The 6,091-nt window shown below is 38.4% G+C and overlaps 1 pseudogene; it reads left to right on the top strand.

Moving 5' to 3' along the window:
* The first annotated feature begins 1,014 nt into the window (after positions 1-1,014).
* LOC123805965 lies at positions 1,015-2,093 on the top strand (annotated as a pseudogene).
* Positions 2,094-6,091: the final 3,998 nt, after the last annotated feature.

The following is a 6,091-nucleotide window of genomic DNA, read 5'->3' as shown; positions in this document are numbered from 1 at the left end:
ATGGTACCTTTAGCAGAAACCTCTAAAAATCCTATTTTTCTTTTACTTCTAATTACAGTTCAATTAGTCCAGTTCTTCAACTTCTCTTATGAAATTTTTATTTTTCACTTCTTCTGTAGTGAGAAATGTGACTCACAGTAATATCTATGTATTTACTCATTTGTGTAGTCCTATGACACACACAACGTTCTTTTAACTTATTAACAGTGTCAAAGAGTTTTTCAGAGCGGTGGCGCCAATTAACACTTCCTCCAGCAGTGTGTGTGGTATTTCTGATTGTCTACATCCTCACCGACACTTTAGGAATGTCAGTATTTTTTTTATATTGAGTCTTTTTCGATGCCCAAGTCTCTGTACAGTGATATATCATTGTGGTTTTAATTTTCACATGTGTGTTTTTGATGACTGATGAGATTTAACCTGTTCATTTGTTTATTTGCCATTTTATATCCTTATTATTGGTAAAATGTATGTTTACTTTTTTATTGCATTGTCTTGTCTTTTTATATAGCTTATATACACACACTCACATATAAACACTCTAGATAAGAGTCATTTGTGGCATTTATTATATTTTGGGGGGTATGTTTTCTCATTCTGTTTGTTGCCTCAAGCTCATTAATATTTTCTCCTACATTGCAAATATTTTCTCCTATATTGTGTTGTAAAAGTTTTATTATTTTATCTTTACTATTTAGGTCTTTAAAACATCTAGAATGCTCATTTGCAACAGTATGGATGGACCTAGAGGGTACTATGCTAACTGAATAAGTCAGACAGAAAGACAAATATCATATGGTTTCACTTACATAAAGAACAAAATAAATGAACGAACAAAATAGAGACAGACTCATAGAAACAGAGAACAGACTGATGGTTGCCAGAGGGGAGGGGGTTGGGGGGACGGGTGAAAAAGGTGAAGGGATTAAGAAGTACAGATTGGGCTCTCTGCTCCTCCTCTTTGACAGATAGCCGCATCTTCCTGCGTAGTGCCACCAGCAACCCTGAGACACCATGGCGAAGATCAGAATGAATGGATTTGGCCATTGGGTGCCTGCTCACCATGGCTGCTTTTGACTATGGCGAAGTGGATATTGTTGCCATCAATGACCATTTTATTGACCTCAACTGCATGGTCTACATGTTCCAGTATGATTCTACTCAAGGCAAGTTCAAAGGCACAGTTAAGGTTGAGAATGGGAAGCTTGTCATCAATGGGGAGTAGTCTATCTCCATCTTCTAAGAGTGAGATCCCACTGACATCAAATGGGGCAATAGTGGTGCTGAATATGTTGTGGAGTCCACTGGTGTCTTCACTACCATGGAGAAGGCTGGGGCTCACTTGAAGGGTGGAGCCAATAGGGTCATCATCTCTTCCCCTTCTGCAGATACCCCATGTTTGTGATGGGTGTGAAGCATGACAATTATGACAACTCCCTCAAGATTGTCAGTAATGCCTCCTGCACTATCAACTGCTTGACCTCTCTGGCCAAGGTCATCCATGACAACTTTGGCATTGTGGAGGAACTCACGACCACACTCTGCCATCATCCCACCCAGAAGACCATGGGTGGCCCCTCTGAGAGGCTGTGGTGTGATGGCCGAGGGACTGCCCAGAGCATCATTCCTGCTTCTACTGGTGCTGCCAAGGCTGTGGGCAAGTTCATCCCTGAGCTGAATGGGAAGCTTACTGGCATGGCCTTCTGTGTCCCCACCCCAGTGTGTCAGCTGTGGATCTGACCTGCCACCTGAAGAAAGCTGCCAAATATGATGACACCAAGAAGGTAGTGAAGCAGGCATCAGAGGACCCCCTCAAGGGCACCTTGGTTATAGTGAGGACCAAGTTGTTTCCTTTGACTTTGACAGTGACACTCATTCCTCCCCCTTTGATGCTGGGGCAGGCATTGCCCTCAACAACCACTCTGTCAAGCTTATTTCCTGGTATGGCAATGAATTTGGATTACATGTGGTGGATGACATCCACATGGTGGTGGATGTTATGGTCCACATGGCCTCCAAGGAGTAAGAGAGCCCGGGCCATTGGCCCCAGTGAGTAGAAGAGAGACCCTCAGCTGCTGGGGAGTCCTTTAATCAACCCCCCAACACACTGAGAATCTCCTGTTCTCCAGTTTCCATCCCAGACCCCTGGAAGAAGGGGAGGGGCTTAGGGAGTCCTGCTTTGTCATGCACCATCAATAAAGTTCCCTGCACTCAGCCAAAAAAAAAAAAAAAAGGAAAAGGGGTACAAATTGATAGCTACAAAATAGTTGCAGGGATGTAAAGTACAGCCTAAGAAATATAGTCAATGATATTGTAATAACTATGTATAATACCAGGTGGGTACTGGATGTATCGTGGGGATCACTTTGTGAAGTATATTGTTGTTTAACCACTATGCTGTACACCTGAAACTAATACAAAATAATATTAAATGTATGCTGTAATTGAAAAGTTAAAAACATACCTCTAGAATACTTTTGTGTTTTATATGAGGAAGCATTGAGAATAATTTTTCCACGTTGAAATCCAAGTGATAGAGCATCTTTCATTGAAAGGACCATTCTGTCCTGTATTTCACTGAATGTCATGTTTGTTAAAATCTCCATGTCCATATTTGTGTAGCTGTGCTTTTGAACTCCATTGTATTTAATTGGAATATTTTTCTCTTTTCGTGTCTTAATTACTGTCATAATATCTTAATACCTGGTAATGTGAGTCCTTCAATTTTGTTTATTTTCAAAATTGTCTTAGATATTTGTGCATATATTAATTTAGAAGGAATTACTATGTCTGTAATATTTTATCTTGACATTACTAGATATTGTCTACTGTTTATTTAGATATTTTATTTTTTCTCTCAAAAATGTCTTTAATTTTCTGTGAAGTAGTGCACATATCCTGTTAGGGTAATCCCTAAGTACTATTGATGCTTTTATAACTATCATTTAAAAAACTAACTTTCTACTTCTTTCTGGTAGATAACATTGAAACTTTTCATCCTGACTTTATTGAGCAATTTTGCTAGACTTATTTTAATAGTTTTCCTGTGGAGTATTTGTGGGTATGCCACATACCCTCTGTCTGTGACTAATCACAGGAATATTAGTAAATATACCTTGTGCTTTGGTAGTTCAAAGCCAAGGACCTAAACTACCATGTCGAATAGAAGTGACGCTGGAGGGTACTTTGTTGTGTTTCTGATCTTAGTGGGTAAGGCTTCAATAATTTACCTTTAAATATGATGATTGCTGTAGGTATTTTGTAGACCCTTGAGTTCAAAATGATGTCACATTTTTCTATTTCTAGTTGGATAAAGTTTTTATAATGATTTTTTTCAAGTGCCCCTCTGACACCTGTTGAGATCTTTTTTTCCTTCTAGTATGGTGAGTTGTTTTGTTTTTCCTTTTCTTTCTTTTCCTGTTTGTTTTTTCTAATGTGGGAACAACATCGCATTCCTGGAATAAATTCAAATGATTGTGATATGCTGCTTTTTACATATTTATGTATTCTATTAAAATCAATTTTATAACTATATTCATTATAGATATTAGTCTGTAATTTACTTTTTTGCAATATTCTTTTCATATTTTAATAAAAAATTTGGGCTGGCCTCTTTAAATAATAAGGGAAAGGGGCCCAGAATATTGAGTTTACTTTTTTGGGTTGCATGTTTCTCTAGCAACTTGGTTCCTTGTGTTCTGGCTGCCTGGTAGCTCTCTGATATCTTCAACCCGACACTTTCTGTATTTTATTCATCTTTTAAAGATTTTCTTGGTGAGAGGCTCATTTTGCTCCAGGCTGACCCATCTTAGTTGGAGGTGGAAGCCTCTCCCTCATTTTTAACCCCATTTCTAACTCTTGTTATTTTTCACAAAGGGCTGATAGATCAAGAATTTCTTGGCTTGTGTGTTACAAGTATTCATTAGAGAGTTTTAGACTGCTGTCTGCGCTCACCTGCTCATGGTTGAATGGTTTAGGAATGAAGAAGAATACTTACTGAGACAAATGCTTCTGTCAACTTGACAGTGCTCTTTTCAGACTGGGTGCCTATCAAAGCAAGTTCTGCATGGATCATTACCCGTTGGCTGCCCTATCCTTATCTTTTAAGATTTGTTTTAGATGATGCTAGTCTGCAGAGGCTTCTGTTTTCTGGTACACACAAGCTTTAGTTGTTTTAGAAAAGTTAAGAATCATGTTCTTCCTGGTTTCACTGATAAATAATGGTTATCTTGAGTCTAATGTTGATAGACTCTCTCATATACATGCCCTGGAAGGATTTCATTAGGTAAAATCTGGACGGATGTTAAGTCAGGCAGCAACAGACACTCATGCACGATAATTCTGAAATGTGAATCAAATTTTTAAAAAAATTAAGCTTTTTTCAGTTGCAGTTTATACTCGATACTATTCTGGCTGAGGTATTGCGTTTTCTATAGGTTTTCTTTGTCTGTGTTCTTCCTTAGAGTCCTGTGAACTTCTGTCTATGATAATGTGACTAACTGGACTGTATTAATTTGTGAAAGTGTTTTTCTCAGTGTGTGAATTGAAACCTGTTCAGTTTATAAGACTTCTCTTGTTTACCTGAATACCTCAATTACAAGCCAAATCTAAATTTTTGCATAGTATTTGGTGCATATTTTATGCAGATTAACTGCATCATTTATGTCAAAAGTTACATTCCAAGTTTAAGACTTCTATTTTCCTGAGTGGATATCTGCGCTGGCCCTCTGTCCAAGTCCAGAGACCAGTATTCCTTAGGAAGAAGTTCAATGGCACAGAGGAAAGGACCTTGGGAATCAGGATATTTATGTCCTGATCATGGTCTGCCCTGGGAAAATGGCATCAGTATTGTGACTGTTACTTAATCTGTAAAATGAGGCAACTGGACTACAATTGTTTCTCAAGGTGTGTGTTTTTAAAAATTTTTTCAGCCACGGTTTATATTCAATACTATTATGCACCTGTTTCGGATGTACGGCAAAGTGGCCTGGAGACCATGTACTCTACAGACTGGTCCCCCCACTGCCCCAAGCACCCAGCTGGCCCCATATCCAGTTATCTTGACATTATTGACTACATTCCTCATGCTGTAATCCACATCTCTGTGGCTATTTTGCAAATGTAAGGTGTTTAAAAACCATCTTTGCCACCATGCTTCTGGGGTCAAGAAAATTACAAAAGGCTGCAAAGTCCCTTGGTGTGTTTAAACTACAACTATTTTACAACTGTGGGGCTCTGAGAAGTCTGTTGGGGCCAAATGACAACAACAGCGATAATAACAACAACAAACAATAGACAATGCAGTTTGCATCCCCCAAACTTTTGGACTACAGACCCTGCTCCAAGAAATCTATTTACATTACACTGACCACCTGAAGGACACTCGATTCATGAATGTAATGTCTTCTCCAGCTCTAACATGCTATGTGTATCCCTAGAAAGACCTGTATCTAATGACATGCAACAATGGCTCATATTTCAGGAGGCAGAGCTCCTTTGGATGAGACTGTGCAAACAGTGGGAAACCCTGAATGTTCAGAGTGCACAGTGAGTGTAGGGAGGCTAATGAGCCTCCTCTTGTTTTATTTATAAACACCATCAACAGCATCTTCTTTGACTATCAGGAAGGCTGTATTGATTTATGTATAATCTGCCCTTTCCAACTTTATTTTGATTCCTTGATTTGATGAAGGTGTTGTCAAGTTTTGTGATATATTGTATTGTCACTCTGTTAAGTTTTTTTTAGGGTGCAGGGGCTCCATTTTTCATTTTTTAACTCTTCTCCATTGAGCTCTCTCTAAATGCCTTTCTGGGGCCTCAGAAATTAAAATGTCATGTTTGTTCCTATTATTCTGATTCTAGTTTGGTGTACTGTCTCAATTCACATTTATGCAACACAGAAGTTTTAAAAAATTGAAATCCTAATTTATTTTGTAGTTGAAGTCTACTCAAATGGATTTTGGCAGTAAAGCATCAGCTTTTATTTATTTTTTAAAATATACAATCTTTATTATATTTTTTCCCATTACCATTTAGTGCCCTTATTCCCTCCTCTCCCCAGAAATCACCACCCTGTGGTCTATGTCCATGA

Source organism: Phyllostomus hastatus, unplaced genomic scaffold (genome assembly GCF_019186645.2).
Source record: "Phyllostomus hastatus isolate PE091 unplaced genomic scaffold, TTU_PhHast_1.1 phas_scaffold_345, whole genome shotgun sequence".
Taxonomy (NCBI): Eukaryota; Metazoa; Chordata; class Mammalia; order Chiroptera; family Phyllostomidae; genus Phyllostomus; species Phyllostomus hastatus.
The sequence above is the reverse complement of the archived record's forward strand: the minus strand, read 5'-3'. Positions and strand labels throughout refer to the sequence as shown.